Source organism: Propithecus coquereli, unplaced genomic scaffold (genome assembly GCF_000956105.1).
Source record: "Propithecus coquereli isolate 6110/MARCELLA unplaced genomic scaffold, Pcoq_1.0 Scaffold103, whole genome shotgun sequence".
In the NCBI taxonomy this organism is placed as follows: Eukaryota; Metazoa; Chordata; class Mammalia; order Primates; family Indriidae; genus Propithecus; species Propithecus coquereli.
In genome coordinates, this window is record NW_012134192.1 from 110,862 (window position 1) to 129,942 (window position 19,081).

Genomic DNA, 19,081 nt, shown 5'->3' on the forward strand with positions numbered 1-19,081 from the left:
ATAATAAAGTAAGCATTTGTTTTACCCCTTATTGTTTACATCATACATTTATATATCTGATACCATGATTCTATTTTTATTTAACACAGTTGCTTACTTTTATTGTTTTTATAAATTTCCGCTTATTAACTTACCTTTAGCTTTCACTTGACTTTATAACCATTTTTATTAACATCTAATGTAATGTATTTAAATTAAATAAATTACAATATATCACACTTATGCAAATTAGCAATTTGTATAAACACTAGTAATAGTGTAATTGAATCAAAAACTAATTCAAAACTGCAAAAGAAAAACAATCGGAAAATTAAATTAAATCCTTAAAGTAAAATCCAAATAATTTGAATGAACTTTCTAACTTTTGCTTGATATGAGAAAACAAATTTCAACTTAGCTGCTAGATATTCATTCAGACATTGGTATTATTTTCCATTTTAGCAATGGACATAATGATGGTTTAGACAACTTTTATAGAATTGAAAAATATAAATGTTTTATTCTCATAGCCCAAATAATGCATAAAATTACTGAGGATCAGGTATAAACAGCATTGGTAAGACAGTCAATGGCAACCAATAGGTAGACACTGGCCACCTCTCCTGATACGACTTTAAGATTGAACAATCAATCCAGAGAAGTTTCTCTAGTCTACTCGCCAACATTCTGTAGCATGAAATGTCTTACATACTTGTAATTTAATTTTTAGGAACTCCATATCAATGCTGCCCATGTGATACTTAAGAAAACCCAACAAGTTTAATTAAATACTGAAGAATAAGATTTTTATGGGTAACATTGAGATTTGGAAGGCCACAAACCATTGTGATATCTAATATTTTACTTCCCCCAAGAACCAATTTTTGGCCCCTTGGAGGAAATATGGGCCCTCCTTAAGAATGAATGCTGTACCCTCTACTTGTGCCTTTCCAAGTCCCATCTGTAATGCTCTGCGAACTCTCTTTCTCTTCTGAGGGACATCATTCTTCATCTTTTCAGAGAGCAAATTTTCAAACTTGTTAACACCATCACTAAACTTAGTTCTTCCCTTAAAACATTTCTTATCAAGCAAAGGTAGCCACATGTTATCCATGCACATGTACCTTCTATGCTCTCATCCATGCCTTTTTTCTTATCTGTGTCTTTGTTAAATCCATGTCTTTTCCTACACTCAGAATGCCTCTCTCCTTCCTGTCCTTCCTTCATTAACACACACACACACACACACACACACACACATATCTTAGCATATCCAAATCCTGAGCATCTTTCTAGACCCAGTTTAAATGTTCTCTCTTCTGGTTCTTGTCACTTTCAACCACTACCTTAAAGGCAGGATACAGGTACAATTTAGTTTTGTGTCCTCTATCATGAATGGCTCATTGCAGGCACATAAAATACTTGTTGGAAAAATAAGACAGAAAAACAGATTTCCGATGTTTAAAAGAGCTTAAATATAAACAGGGAGAAAATTATGCAAACATATAATAAAAAGAATTTACAAAGTGGAAGATTCAGAGGAAATCTTTGAATGATGGAGTTACCTATGCAGACTAGAGACTAGAACATAGAGAGGATCTATATTCTATATAAAAAGATTCTTTTTGTGGTGCTAATTTAAAACGCTATGTCACGTTGTGGTCAATATTACTCCCTCAAGAATAAAAAGAAAATATAGAAAGCTATTAAAAGTGGACTTGGATGAATTATCATTCTTTGTATAAATTAGACCATCTATTTATGGATTTACTTTATGAATCAGAGGACATGTATCAAGGCTGTACCATTAAAAATTCTACGAATGACTCATTGAAGACTCTGTCATTGGTTACAAATACTGATAAATTTTATTTTCCATTCACAGTTTTCCATTTACTATATCGTAGATGATCATTGTACATTGCTTTGTTCCCTTTTATGCTAACTAGTTCGTGGCAAAAGAGTATACTTAGTTCTTCAGATTTGTGAGCTAAGGGATCATTACTCCGAGTGCTAGCAATTGAAGTGACACAGCAATTTGAGGTTAAAAAGAAGGGTAAATAGTATTTTTACGTGAATTCATGGATTTCTTTTCATCAGGATTCATGAGCCCTAAGGATTTTAAGGGTCATATTTTTAATGAGTTATCTTGACTCTTTTTGACTTCACTGGGGGTCATTCAGCAAATAAAATCTTACCAAAGTTAGAGGTGCATATGGTTCCTGAATGATATGAGAATGGTGAGAAAATCCTTTTGTTTTTCTGGCATTTTCATTTAAATTATATGTCAGAAAATCACTAAATTATAAGGTAGGACATTGAAATTAATAACTTTGCTGGCTTCTTTAGAATTAGAGCTAAATTTTCTTTATAGTCAAAAGAATATAAAGCATAAAAACACATACATATTAAAAAGCACAAAATAGTTTAAGTGGCATTAAAGAATGTAAGCTTTTTGCTAAGCATTTTGTTTCTTTTGAGGTTTTTAGAATACATCTAAGCAGAAGATAAATTAAAAACGTCATAGTAAAAATTAGTGGAAAAATTTTCCCTTTTCATTGTTTCTCCATTTGAACAAAAAATATGATGGGAGCATACAAATGAACTTTTGCAATTTACTATGTTTACCTAGATGTAGAGAGATTGTGAACACTTTTATTTTTGCAGATATATAGTTAGCAGTGATTTTAGAATGCATTTATACTTTTTTATTATTGCTCTCTTCATGTAGTAATAAACATCATTTGGAAAAAACTCATATAATAGTTTTTAGCAGATAACTCACTACTTTAAAAATGTTTTTATACTTTGTAGAATGATTAAGGATACTGTGTTGACCTGTAGCTCCAGGTAATTTATCTTTGGCTAAGATGTAGTATCTTTTATTTCACATTAGAAGTTTCTGATATATGTTGCTCCCCTAAAAATCTCCCATTTTTTTCCTCCAAACTTTCCAGGCACAAATATATGTTTTGTTGTTTTTTTTTTTTCTAAGTAGCTTAGACTCTGTTAAGTTTCTCAGAAAATTGTATTAATGTAAACATAGCCAGACAGTTAGTATAACCAATAAATAAATGCAAGTGCCTTGTTCAGAATGATTGACAGATCTATACTACAGAGTCACTTTCATTTTCCTAGATCTCTGGGGAAGTGGTAGCTCCATGTTTTAAATAATTCGCACACACATAATGCAAGTTACTTAGAAGTCTGTTCCTGAAATAATTGCCTTGTTTTAAAAGATGGCACTTCAGAAAAGTTGCATTAAATTTAATAACTTTAATGTGAGTGTCTAGGATCAGAATCATTATACAAGGCAGAGCACTGCATTTGTCAATTTGTACCTTCTTAGATTCTCTCTCTGAAAATATATAAAATTCTATGCACAGAGAAGAGGAGGCAAAATTACTAATTGCTTTTCCATATAACTTCCTATGAATACATCCATGAAAATACTTGGCCTATACTCGAGGGCTGTCTGGAAAGTATCCAGCCAAACAGGGATATTTATCAATATTAATATATTAACAATGGTCAGATACTTTCTGTATAGCCTTTGTACATATTTATGAAGATAACTAGCATTTTATTCAGTATGTTTTTCATAATGAAAACAACAAAAAATCAATCCTGTGAAAATAATTGAAATTTGAAAGGAGGCATTGGTGGTATTTGGCATAATATGTACATTACCCTGTCTTTTTTTATTTATTTGTATTTTGTTTTTTTTTTATTTCAGCATATTATGAAGGTACAAATGTTTAGGTTATGTGTATTGCCCGTGCCCCACCCAAGTCAGAGCTTCAAGAGTGTCCATCCCCCAGACGGTGCACACTGCACCCATTGCATGTGTATATACCTATCCCCACCTCCCTGCTCTCTAACTGTCTTAATATTACTTAATTTAGCAGGTATACTTGGAATGTCTTCATTGCTATTTTGGATCAAGGAAGTAAGAATTACTAGCAGAATGCAGAAGGAGTGGTACGAACAAAATCATTGCCTTTATGGAAATTTATGTTCAACAAGAAGGGCCACCTCCTCTCTCTCTTTGAGACACTTTAACAGTGTCTAATATTTTTTAGCTTATTTTTACATCCCCCACTGAGTTGTTTACTTAAAGCTACTTCTCAGCGTTGTGTACTTTTCTCTGCAACTCCCAACAGTGGTTTTGGCCATTGATTATTCTGTTCTAGTTGCTGTCTGGGACTCTGAGACCCTTGGCTTGATAATCTGCTACAGTAGTCATGCTGTTCTCAGCAAGGTTCGATGGGAGGAAAACCACATTTCCCTTTGGTCCCATCCATTAATTCAAAACAAAAACACTGGTACAAGCCTTATGTGCATGTCACAGATTTTACAGAAGAGTTGAACCTAATTCGAATTTTAGAATGTAGGACAGAAATTAGAATTAGAAAGTGAATATGGCTATACTCAGAGTACAAAAGGAAAATTCAATATCAAATGCATAGATTCTCTCCATACATATAACCTAGTTTCCAGCCTCATTGCTCTGCTTCAGTTTTGATCCTCCTTTCTGTCTTTTCAAGAAACCACATGTTCTATTCTTCCAGTACATGCATAGACTTCCCTTGCAGATAACACGACCCCCTAAACATAGGGATTACTCTTGCCTTAGGATGCATTTTCCTCCTTTGTGCCAGAGTGATCAAAACACTGTGACCTATACAGCCTATTTCACAAATTGTAAAGTATTTAGGCAACAGAATATCACAGTGGGCTTCTAGATGTGGTAAAACATCACTGGCCATATAGCTGGAGACAGACACTTGGATTTAAATCCAAGCTCTGCCACTTACTACTCATGATCTTGGGCAAATCACTTAGAATCTATAAACTACCTTCTCTACATACCTAAAATGATGGTCATAATATGAGTTACAAATAGTTTTCAGGATGATCAAATGCTGTAATGATAGGTGAGAGTGTGCTTCAGAAACTACAAAGCACTTAACACATTTTAGGTAAATTTTTCTATTAATCCCCCATGAAAGGTAAGCATAGGAAAGAGAAATATTCTATTTGTTTTGCTCTTTTGTTAAAAATAAATTTGACTTCAATTTGTATGTGTATCATCCAAAATTGTGTGATATATTACTTTTCTAAACAGGAGTTTTCATTGTGTTTCTGCTTAAATGCCCTTTGTCTTAATGCCAAAACTTGTTCTCTGTGTTTGTTCTCACACACTGTCAGTTTGGGTGGGTGTACCTTGAACTTTGTGCCTGTGTTTGCTGATAGCTGAACCTTGATGAGATGCTGTCATGCATTCAGCTTAGAGCACAAGCTGCTATTGTGCGTTTTCCGTAACCTGACTAAGGGTGTCTGTCATTTAGGAGATAATGTTAGAAAAGCAGAATGTTGTCAGGGGGTGAGCTATTCATGACAAATAAATATCCAAGTAAAACTAAGATGTGTGTTTTCAAAGCAAAAGAAGGACATTGAGATCCATTAACATATTCCATTAAAAAAAAATTATGCCGTTCTCTAACATAACGAATGTTGAAATAATCACCATATCTCACAGAGAGCATTAACATGGCATAGTGCTGCACACAACTCATTTAGTAGCTCTGCACAAGAAAAAAATGCAATGCCTTCACTTGTTATCAGAATGCCACATTCTCCACAAAAGTACTAAATACAGGATAATCTAATGATTAATATGATTTTAGATGATTTTTTTGGTTACCATTTTATATATAACCCATCTACCTTCCACTGCCAAACACATGTGTTGCTTCCTATCTTAAATGAGAAGGGGTCTGTCTTCCTGATGAATTCTAACTCCTCTATCTCTGGTCTTGATTCTACTCCCCTCCTGGAATCTGTCTTTTCATGAGTCTGGATTAAATCCCAAGATTTAAGCTTCTTGACCTGTACTTGTAACCACCATACATATAAATAAAGAACTCCTACAAGTTGCCAAAGCATACACAAATGAGGAAAAGACATAAGGAGGTATCATGCCTAAGAGAAAATACGAATGTACACTAAATGTATAAAAAGATGTTCTACCACTATAGTGATCAAGATAATGCAAATAAAGACCACAGTGAGATATTATTTCATACTCAAATGTTGAGCAAAAATTAAAAAATTAATACCAAGGATTTCCATGGATATAGAACAAGCAATGAAAGATTTTGTATATTCTTGGTGGGAGTATTAATGGGTATAAACATTTTGGAAAATCATTTGGCAGCAGTAAGTAAAATTGAAGCTGCGTGTATCCTATCGTATAGCTATGTTCCTCCTTGTATTATTCTCTCAAGAAATACTTGTCTGGGTGCCCAGGAGACGTGAACAGAAATAGTCAAAGCTGGGAGATTTTAAGAACCTTGAATGTGGCTGTTCTCATAACACAAAAGCAAAGACAAATATCAGACTTTCACAAGTGGCTTCTCTCTATAAGCACATTCTAGTTCCCAGCCTTGATCCTTCTTGTCAGCTTTGACTTTCCTTTGGGTCTTTTCAAGGAATCACATATTCTGTTCTTCCAATGAATAGATAGATTCCATTAAATAACGGGTGATATATTCAAACAATGATAATCATACATTAGAGAAATGCATCAACAAACCAAAATAAATAAATAAATAAATAAATAAATAAATAAAACAACTGAACAACCAATTAGAAAATTGGCAAAAGAAATGAAGAGACATTTCACTAAATAGAGTGTACAAGTGGCAAAAATGAAGAAAAACATGTAAGGGTTTCCGACATCATTAGTCATCAGGGAAATACAAGGTAAATACACAATGAGAGATCACTACATATCTATCCAAATGGCTGCAGTTTAAAAAAAAATAACGTTCAATGCCAAATGCTTGGGAGGATATAGAGATGCTGGATCACTCATTTATTGCTGGTTAAAATATAAAATGGTACAGCCATTCTGTAAAAGAGTTTGGCAGTTTCTTATAAAGAAAATACCCAAAAACTAAACATGCAACTACCATATGATCCAGCAATTGTACCCATAGTTGCTTATCCTAGAGAAATAGACTTACATTCACATAAAAACTTATGCACAAATGTTTATAACAGCATTATTTAGTAGCCAAATCTTTAAACAACCCAGATGCCCTTCAGTGGGTGAACAGTTAAAGAAACTGTGGTACACCCATACCATGGAATGCTATACAGCAATAAAAAGGAACAAATTATTGATAAATGCAACAACCTGGGCGAATCTCCAAAGAATTATGCTGAGTGAAAGATGAAGATCCCAAAAGGTGACAAATTGTATGATTCCATTCATAGGACATTCTTGAAATGACAAAAGTACTTAAAAAGTGGATGACAAATTAATGATTGCCAAGAGTTAAGGAGGGGAAGGCAATGAGAGAGAAGTGAGTGTAGCTGTATAAGGATAGCATGAGGAAATTGAGCAATCCTCGTGGTGATGGAAATGTTCTGTATCCTAACTTTATTAATGTCAATATCCTACTTATGTTATTGTTCTATAGTTTTGTAAGCTGTTATCATTGGGGGAACTAGATAAAGGGTGATTTGGGAACTCTCTATTATTTCTTAAAACTTCATGTGAATCTCTAATTATCCCCAAATAAGAAGCTCAATTAAAAATAATTGTAAGTGTTAAATTTAAATCCTTAATGGTGGTTTTGTTTCATCTTACATACAGTTAAAATTTCTTTGCAATTCACATAATCTGAAAGTATCTCTATCTTCTTACTTATGGCATTATATTTAGATCTGTAAAATCTGTAGGTCATGATATTGTCACAAAATGAGCGAACAAAATGATCTCAGCTCATGATATTTCAGATTTTAATTAATTAGTAGCTTGTTCCATATCTGTTCCAAGCCATGGCCTATAATTAATACATAGATAACACCCATGACTGCTTATAATTTCTTGTCAGTTTTATCCCCATTTAAGAAATTATTTTAAAATTTTTCAAATACATTATTTTTGTACTTTCTGCTTTTCATATTGCCTCTATTATGCCATGTCAAGTTTGAGATTTAAACTAGGTTTAGTATGATAAATGGTTTTTGATATTTTGTACCCAAGTTCAGTTTAGATTTTTTTTTTTTTTTTACCTCATTACAAACCTCTCTAAAGGAGCCTCAAGAGGTAAGCTTTATGAATGTCAAGTCTGGAAAACAGACATTTTTCTCACTGCTTTAAGAACATAGGTGAAGTAATTCACACTTTGGAATGAAGCTGTAGTCAGGCGTTTCAAACTGAAAGAGTTGCATAGTACAAGCCTAGTTTTCGACCTCTGAAAATCTAAATTAAATCTCTCAGCTAACTGTGAATATTGTGCACTTCAGGAAATAACCTTGATGATAGATGCTAGGAGAGTGGAACCAGATAGAGGCTAGTGAACTAACTTCCTTCCTTCCTTTCTTCTTTCCTTCATTCCTTGTTCAGTGAGGACCTACTTTAAGCTAGGCAGAGCTGAGAAAAAATGTTGCATTGTAGCCAATAGATGACTAATTTAATATTCTAGGAATTCCATTTAGCTTATGGATAGTTCAGAAGTTACGGATTTGGACAGGCAGGCACTCTGTCAAAACTTGAATTCATGTTGGCATAAATGTTTCCTAGCAACGTGGACCCTCTTGATGCTATGACCATAAAGATTTTTTCCAGGTTAGTTTTATTCACTCCATTTAATGGGGCTTTTTTTGGTAAATATGCTGTAGTTTCTTTTTCAGAAAAGTATTTTCAATGAACACAAATTTAATATATCAAGGTTGACAGTTTTTAGAATAAGAAGATGTTAAAGTGGAAGGAGGATATATTTTAAGTGTTCTGTATCAATTCTCCATAATGATGTACAAACCAATACTGAAAATATAAAATTCAGGCTTGTAAGACGATTTTGTTTGGACTCCAATCATCTTACATTTACAGGTCAGCTAAGTAAAGATATGAAGAGCACAAACTAAAGTAGTTGGGTTTGTGGATAGATACGCCCAATTCTAAAAACCAATAGTGGTAGTAGCAGTTGTAGCTAGCACCAGCAGCAGTAGCAACAGTTAGCTTAAACCTAGTGCTCTCTTTTATCAATATTATCCAAACACTACCTAACTTGTAATAGGTAATTAATAAATGCATGCTTCTGAATGGAACAGTGAATGGTAGCTAAGTCTTACTGATCTCTTCCTATGAACTAAGCATTCTTTTAACCAAATAAGTGATCTCACTTAGTCTTCATAATAGTTGTGAAAAAGACACCACTCTCACACTCTTACTCAGATGAGCTAACTAAATTACACAACACTCATTAACTTGCTAATGTCAGTAAGCGATGGAGCTGGACTATAAATCCACACAGTCCAGCACCAGCATTCAACCTACTAACCATCACCCGAGGCTGCCTCTCAAGTTGTAGGACACACAGAGCCTTCACCAAACAACTAGCAGGCAAACAACCAAGGGACGCTAGTACTTTCCTAGAATTCTTTAAACAAAGCAGTGACTTGGAGTTTGGTAAGAGAAAATTTTACTGTAATTATAGAACTATATTAAGACTATGGAAGGAAAGATGACCTTGCAGTTGCCTAAATCCTCTGATTAAATGTGTGAGCCGATTAAACAAAAAGAATTTTTAAAGAAAGTCAACAAGGAGAAGAACTGACCGTACATTCGTGTTTTTGATTCCTTTATTTTACGTGGATTATTGCTTAAGTAAATTGCATAACATGCAACAGTATTAAGGAGTTTATAACAGAATCCACTCTCTTCAAGAACAACAAGTGGGCTTGGGCTCCCACCAAGTACCCTGCATAGATTGGACTACTTAATCCGTAAAAAGGGTACTAGAAAAACCCCATCAACCAACAAGGAAAACTAACAAAGGAACTTGCCATCTGACAGGAGCCTTATGGGGCTAAAAGGTCTCTGAAATAACTCAAAAACCTAGACTTGCACAATGATTCAATGGGACATCCAAATGTGTATTATGTATTAATATGTATATAATGGAGACACTGAGCTAAGAGATTAGAATTAAAGCAAACATAGGACTTTGGAACTTTTAGGGAGGAAACTGAAACCATAGAGGGACATATTTAGAACTTAAACACACAACTTCCTGGAAATGATGGACACAACAGTGAAAATGACGAACCAGTGTAGGAAATGAACCACCAGGAGGCAGAGTCAGCCAACCCATAAAATGGAAGAATACTCACTTCATTTATGCTCCTCATCTTGTATCTTGCCATCTTTCTCCATGAAAATCCCACTTATCTGCTAAGGGAATTACATGATTAGTGTGCCACTGTTTTCTCTTATAGCAATGTTAAGTGTAGACATTTAATGCACTGAGTAAATCAAAAGCTATTACTATGTAGACCAAACAATTTTACAGAGAAGGAAAAAAATATTCCTATGTGACATATTTTAGAATATAATTTTATCTTTACAAATTGAACACCTACATTGAAATCTTTGAAAGGAAATTAATACTAAATACCGATTGTGGAATACCTCCAACGTGCAGGCACACCATCACATACGTAATGTCTAATTCCCTTAAAAATATTATGAAAGAGTTACCCACTGCATTTTAAAAATAAGGAACTGAGACTCAGAGATTTGAGGTCTATCTAACTTCATATCCTTTTATAACAATAAACTACTAAGTAGTTTTGAAATTTAGGAGCTATTAATCATTTTACACTGATTCCATTTTGCAAAATGCCTTTAAGATTTTGTTATTTCTCAAGACTATTTCAGATTTAGGTCTGAGATACTGGTAGATTTATGTTGTCAGAAAAAGTACACTAATACTTCAGTAATAAAAAATTCAGTTAAAAAAAAGAACTCAGTTTATTATACTTTTTCTATGCATCTTTTGTTAATTTTCTGCTATTAGATTGATTTTGAGAAAGATTCTTTTTGTTCACAATTTTTGATCTGTGCTTTGAAAATTATAAACCCAATTGTAATTATTTTAACAGGCTCAACTTAATTATTAGAATATTTTTCTTTTAATCATGAAAAATACAAGAATCTTAGGATATTTTGATTCTCATCTCCCAACCTTCTCCACGCATCTACCAGATTATTATTCTCTCATTTCCCCTTGTTTTCCTGCCCCACCACACAGGCAGTGACTTATTCTTTTTTTAAGAAAACAATGATTTTACCAATTCCTTTCCTCATAATTGATTCTCTTTCTTTCTGGGTTCAATTTCCTTTTAAATGTAATAAATCATTCAGTAGCTTTTTCAGTAAAGCTCTCCTCTTTGTAGACCCTACAAACTTCTATGTAATAATACACTCAGTTCAATAATTACACTTCTGGATAAATAATCCCTACCTTTTTTCCCGGAAGGTTGTTCTGATGGTAGCGAGTGGGGTGCGTTAGAGGGAGAGAAGGAATAAAATCCATGCGAGTGTAATTTAAAACTATCACAAAGTAATAATTGATAAACCACCTCATCACAAATAAGATGCAGTCTGTGTGATAAATTTTTTAAAAGATGCTGTTAAAACTTGGGATTGAGAAGCCAAGTTAAGAGAGGCATAAAAATCCTAAGTTTCTCTTTTGAGTTATTGGGGTGAAACAATTAGGAAGAATAGGAGAGTTTGGAGGAAGATGATGATGAATTAGTTTTAGATTGCCATATAATATTTGTGCTGATATGATATCCAGCATGTAATTGGAATTGTATAGCTGTGTCCAGAAAGATGGTGGAGTTGGAGATGAAAATTTGGTGGTTACTCTCAAAATGTATTAGTTAAATTTAAGTATATAATAATTAAGACTTGGAGTGTAGGGGAGGTGTAAGGAAGTCTTAGTGACAGCAGTTGATAGTATTGGAATCAGCAACTACTGAATCACCTGTTCCCCCAAGAACTCTACTGGCTGGCAGTTTCCTGGACAATCACAGTATTCGTGGAGTTTCTTGTAAAATGTATAAATGGCACAGCTTTCTACATAAATATAAAAAGAGCAGTTATGTACAGTGTAACTCTACTACAGGGAAAACACTTCAGGTCTCACTGGTGAAAGGCAGACCCAAATGCACAAATGATTTATTTTCCATAAGATCATCTGCAAATCAGCTGGTTGGAACTTATGATGTCTTTTTTCTGTAGAAACAATATTATAAATCATGGTTTGTTTCACCAACTAATCTGTAACATCCTATTTAAACCATCATGTAGCTCTACATTTGAAATTAAAATATTCAGTACAGACAACATCTTTTTTGTTTAAACACCAAAAACATAATTAAGCACAATGGACAAAGTAATCTTCAATAGATACAACAATTTTTAAATGCATTAAATTGGACATAACCAAAGCAAATTGAAAACATGCCTTAATTGAGTAAAATAGGTTTTTAGATTTACTTGAAGTAAAGGGAGAAAGTAAAGGGAATACATGGGCAATCTAAGTCGTCGAATGTTTATGGTATTACACATTTCTGTTTGTCTAATTTCATTTCGACTCTTTTATTTTTCCTTAGTATTGGTATTACTATATCGCTCACACCAATGATTAGGTTCATTTTATTTATTTAATTATTTGGATTATAATTGAAGGAAAGGTTTTTATTTGAAAGCACCAAACTTCTCTAATTGCCCAAGTCTCCTAACCTTTCATAGTTAAAATTCCTTTTTATTCCCCTTGGATGAATTTTCCTTATTTTGGTTTGTTATAATTTCCTCATTTCATTCTTCTTTTCCTGCAGTGGAAGATCCTCTTTGACTCCGTCTTCTTTTTTCTTTTACACATTTGTTTGTTTTACTTTCTGTCTCTGGCTAGACCACAGTCTTTAACCAGGAGGCATCTGAGCCCAAAGTCCCAGGTCTTCACGCTGATGTTACTGCCCCTTTATTTGGCCGGTGTCTCTCCCTGAAAAACTCAGAGTCTAGCATTTTCCTAATTTTTCTACCCCAGAGGCATTAGCTACACCACAGGAGGTGTACAATTTTTGGAGGTTCCAGTGGCTTGCTCTAAGGAACTGGTTATGGAGCACTATGGACTCTTACAAAAAATAACATCATGCCTTCTAAATCAAAGAAGATTGGAATGGGAAGAACCAGGCCTCCGAGTCAGGTATGTTGGGCATGGCAGGACAGCTCACCAGGTCAGATGAGACAAAGGACTAAACTCGAAAGGCTGCCCAACAAAAGATGGACTTAGGTGGAAATGACAAGATTCTCAGGAACTACCCAGCTAGCCTGCCACCAGCTAACTGCACATGCTAATAAGTCACACCCATAAAAAGAATTTTTCTATTTGGGCATTGATCATACCTTCAGATTAGCACAGGATTTGCATTTATTTAAATAAAGATGTTTATATGAACTTTTCATAAAAATAGTTAATGATATTAGAATTCCCCCTTCTGAGTTGTTAGACAGAAATCAATAATTTAAAGATATAATCCCTCTACTTTTTGAGTATCTGTTGGTTAAGACGATTTGTATTTTCATAAATAATGTATTATTACACTGTCTTCAGGCTAATAAAATTGGCATATTTAAACATAATAAATGACAGTCAACTTGCCATTTTTACATGTAGACTGAACAGGAGAGCAGGATATTTTTTATAATAGGACGTACTCAAATTACCAGACTTCTTTAATGGTTGGTTATTTTTTTTTTATTTATGAATGCTCTCTCTTAAGAAGTCGGTCTGGATAATAGATGATTTCTACATGATAATTATTTTGAAAAGACCCTTGGATAGCTTTCATATTAAGTATTGTCAATGTAGAAATTTTAAAAAGTGCACAACCATAACTAGATCATACTGCCAATAGAAAAGGGTATGCTTATGGTCTTTGTGAGTGATCTCTAGACAATAAATATTTTTTAAAAGTCTTCATAAATTGTCTCTTTCTGTGCTCACAACAGTTACAAGCATTAAGAATAGGGCTTGGTAAAGAGAGGCATTCAGATATTTAATTACTAAATGAAGTGGGCTTTTAAAGAATAAAGTACAAACTAAGTGAAGAAATTTTTGTGATTTGTCACTGGCTGTAAACAAACTGTTTATAGGTTTACAAGAAAACATAGTTGCTTGTCAACTAACTTGCCTAACTTCCAGAGGAAACTGAAGTTCCTAATATAATCGATGTAGTTTGTGCCAGGTTTTTAGGATCTGGAAGTTCTACTGAATCTTTTGTTTGAATCAGGTCAGATGAATAAAACAAAGCAAGAGACTAGTTGTGCCAATTAAACTGAATGCAAGTTACAAGGAAGCCATCTGTCACCCAAATTATCTGAGAGCAGTAACTGAACTGAGAACATCTGAAGAATAAGCTGAAAGTGAATCTCAAGCTGGTATTGCTGAAGACTTTGGGTTAAGACTAGAGCAGTGGTGTGCAGGGTCCAAGGATACTTTGTGTGTCCCTCCCAGAAAAATTACCATGGAAGATATTAGTAAATTTCTTAATGATGTTCAATACTTTAAAAATGTATTTTTTCTAAAGGTTATCTGATAATTGGGCTTATTTCAAACTAATATGACTTTAAATAGTATTAATAAAACCCTTAACCTCTTTGTAAAGAAAATATGACTGTTCTAGACAAGACTGGATTATTCTGGAAAGCAATTGTAATGATTTTGTCCCTTGGGTCTCATATATCTCCAGTTTCCAATGCCATCGCAACCTCTCTAGTTTCCTGAATCCTTTGTCCTAGTTGCCTATTGCTGAGTAACAAATTGCCCCAATACTGAGCAACTTAAAATAATAATAATTTATTTTCTCACACAGTATCTGTGGGTCAGGAATTCAAGAGGGGCTTAGCAGGGTGGTCCTGCCTTAGAATGTTTCTCAAGGTTGCAGTCAAGATGTCAGCCAGGACCCAGGTATTTGAAGGCTTGACCAGGGTTGGAGGACCCGCTTCCAGATGACTCACTCCTATGTCTGGCTAGTTGATTGGTGCCTGTTGGCAGGTGCTCTTGGTTATTCATCATATGGATCTCTCCAGAAGGCTTCTTGAGTGTTCTCAAGCCACGAAAACTGGCTCTTCCTAGTGAGTTATCCAATACAGCATGGTAGAAGCCACAGTGTCCTTTATGACCTGGCCTCAGAAGCCACACCCCACCATGTCCACAATATGCTATCGGTTATAAAATCCAGCACCATTCAATGTGGGGTGGGGCTAATCAAGGTGCCACAGCTCAGTGAACACCAGGAGGCGGAGATTGGGCTCTATCTTGGAGTCTGGTTGCCACAGGCACATCCTGATAACCAGCCTCATCTTCATGGATGTGAGTTCTAACAGTATTCACCTGCTCAAATATATTCTGCAATTCCTCATTGCCAGCTAGAAAAAAAAAATCCAAACCTGTAATCCTTGCATTATTACTCTGAATGGTTTGGCAACAACCAACTTTTACAGCATTACCTATACAATTCCTCTCTGGTTACTTTCCATGTATGTTCTGCATTGTAATTCCTCTCTCCAGCTCAGAGACCTGATTTACTTGATGTCCTTTTGCTTACATTTTCGATCTAATCTTCTCACTGTAGCAGCACAAATGAGCATGCAAACATCTTTTTAAAATCCTCTGTTTATCTCATTCCTTGCTTTGGTTACCACTTCTTTCTACTTCCTTCTGAGGGAAAACTTTTCAAAAAATTTGATGTTCTTGCTCTTGCTTCTTCAGCTTGTATTCACTCCTCAACCAACTCGTATTTCCCCCCTAAAACTCCACTGAATCTCCTCTTGGAAGGGCCACCAAAGCCCATGAGCGCTTTCCTACGCCCACATTGCTTGGCTACCAAGTGGCATTCAACATCCATTGCCACCCCTGCTTTGAAACACTTTAATTTCTTAGCTTGTGGGACACCAGACCTCCCTGGTTTTCCTTCAGATTCCACAGATTTTATTTATCTCTTTTTCCAACTCTTCTTTCTCTGCCCACTTATAAATATTGGATTATCTCAGGACTGAATATCTGCTTCCTTATTTTTTTCTGTTCATGTGGTCTCCCTAGGTTATTGTATCCTTTCATAGAGCTAGAACTGTCCACTGTGATATTCTGTAACTCACATCAAACTGTCTAATCAATTGGATGTGCAATAAGTTTAACACATCCAAATTGAACTTTGATTTTGGTGTGTACTTCTAAGTTCCCCAATTTTACAATAGTGTCATGTGTTTATGACTAATCTTCTCCAAAGTGGTTGTAAATATTCAGAGTTTCCAAAATAGCATTTTGTACTTTTCTATTAGTTGTGACACCTAATACAATGAAAGGGGACTATTTGGTGCTCATTGAATTCAATTATTAATAATGTGTCAGTATGGCAGAATAAATAAACCCTGTGAAATGAAGGCAGTATCCACTTCAGGGAATGGAAAAAATTTACTCCTAAGTTGTTAATTAACTTTACAATAATAGTGTACATAAGCAGAAATCTTTAAAACTATATCTTCAGTCAGGATGTAACATTTAAAAATGAATAAAATATTGAATGTGACATCAACATTCCAGAATGCTTTTCCTGTACTGAGCAATTACTGAATGCTATTTTTACTCCTTCAACACAATGTAAAGATCTCAATTCTGAGTAAGTATAATGCATATAACAGTATATGGGCTACAGTATGTACCACATCATATAAATGTGTGATATAGTAGAAATGTCATTTCCTTATCTTTCAACAAATGTTTACTGAGTGCCTGGCGCTGGGGTTATAACAGAAAACACACACACACACACACACACACACACACACACACACATATCTGTCCTCTGTATTAATTTCTTTCAAGGAAATAGATTTGCCTTTGAAAGACCTCTACAACTTATTTTTTATATTCACCAACCCATATGAATATTTTTATCATATAGGATTTAAAGTCTTAAGATGAATGTAAATGTTTATAAATATGTGCTGCTAAATTATCATTACATGTTATCTTTGCCTAGGAGATACGTACATTCAGCTCACTGGCTAGGTAGATAATAGCTAGATGGATAAAATATGCACCCTCATGACTCCCACGCATACATGTTGCTTTCAAATATAAATGCCATGATTTAGAAGATTCTAAACTAATAATAAAAGATAAAAAATCTTGTTTTTCAAACTAATCTGTTATTTTTTAGGTATGTTTTATATTTTCCTTGGTATTTCAGCATAAGCTTTTTAGAGGTTGGGGTTAAGGTTTTGTTCATCTTTGAATAAACTCCAACACCCACTGTGATGTCTGACCTATGTTATCATTGGAATAAATACTTATTTCTAGTGCCTTCCATAGTGTTTAAATTGTTTACTGTGACAGAGAATAATTCCAGAGCTACACTGTTATGGTCATATGACTTTCCCTAGATACATTTCAGATTACTAAAATCATGGTAAAATTAAGACTTGTTATATACTATACAGTAAACATGATCCAAAGCTGCTTTTCTGAGTTACATAAGCGATATCTCCTTATCCACCATAATGTTAAAAAAAAACTATGTATATTTGAATTCCAAAAGTCAATAAATCTTGATTTTCTATCCATTTAACCCTAAGCCTTTCATAATTTTCTCTCTTTTTATAGCCAATATCTTCATTTAGGTCTTTATCAGGTAGCAGCCTTGGGATTGGTCTTTCTACATTCTATCTTCACATCTCTCTTAATATCTAGGGCAGTGTTGTGTTAATATACCTACTTTGCCTCCTCGAAAAGCTATTTTATCTATACTGCCACTAAAAGTAGCATTCTGAAACCCATACATTTCATTATTCAAGATCATTTGGTGGTGCCCTGTATCCACAGAGGATGAATTCAAACCGTTTGAATATTCACAGCCTTCCCCAGCCGACTGCCTTTATTTCCACATCTCCACCCACTGCTACCTGACTCCCACATGATCTATTACCTGCTCACTTACTTTCTCCTTAACAATGCATCTTCTTTACACTTTCATGGTTTTACACCTGGTCCTCTTAGAATGATTTTCCTTCTTTCCATTGGAAAAATCCTTTTGCTCTTCAAAACCAATTCAGTATTACCACTTCTAAGAAATATTCCAGCCCCAAATGGCAGCCTTTGCAATGTTTTCATACTTTCATTGTAGTAGTTTATGGTATTGTATTTTATAGCTAATCTTTTCCAATAGACTCTGAACTCCTGAAGCCAGTCAACTTTCCTTATTCATAAAGCTTAGAGCCAGGCACGATGGATGTTTATTGGATGGATCAATGAACTAAATGCCATCTTGCTAGTAGGAAAGGAAAAAAAATAAATAAAAAGACGACATAAAGTGTCACTTTCACTGTCCACTCTTAAATGGAAAGATAAAAGTTGTCTCTGTAAGGAAGAGTGATCATGTATTTGTCTCCATGGTATCTTATTTGTGGAACTGCTATTGCTTATATCTATTGTAAAAAAGAAAGGAGTAATTTTGCTCTTAAAGTCATCTCTGTATTTAACTAATGCTCATCAACGATTCATTCTTGGGTTACAAGCCATTTAATCAAGTTTCACTAGATAAGGAACAAGTTATTTTTAAAGACCTGCTATCGGTATCTCTTAGAATCTTCTGTGCACATACATTCTTTGTCCAGCTCAGATCTTTGTCTACCATGCAGGAGAGAAATGTGGTACAATTTTTAAAAAGTATATTTTCCTTATAGAAATTTCCAGGGATGGAGAGATAGATAAACAATAAATGTAGTGCAGAAGGGTAGTGACATCATCATAGGCTCACAACATCCCTCAAATCAGAGACTCCAAAGTGGTCGGGGCTGTGAAACCATCTTTATCACTGGTCTCAGATGTGTACACTTCACTTTCTGAAAGAGAAGGCTACTTTTCTCTTTTGAATTTTCATTCATTTTGATTTTATTCACATAACTTACCTGAGTACCCTCTCTTATAATTGTAAAATGACTCTATCTGTTGGTCCATTATGGGCTGTGAATGATAAAGAAAGATAAATATTCTCAAGGATATGTGGGGCACAGAGGCTGAGCTAATGGGAGAAATCTTTGCTGTGTTGTCACCTTCCTCGAAGGGTTACTGCTCTCTTCAAATATGCCAAAACAATAAATAATACTGTATGTTGTCTTTTCTGCCACTGTAGATGTTTCTAATGCCTCTGTGTGTGTGTGTATGTGTGTGTG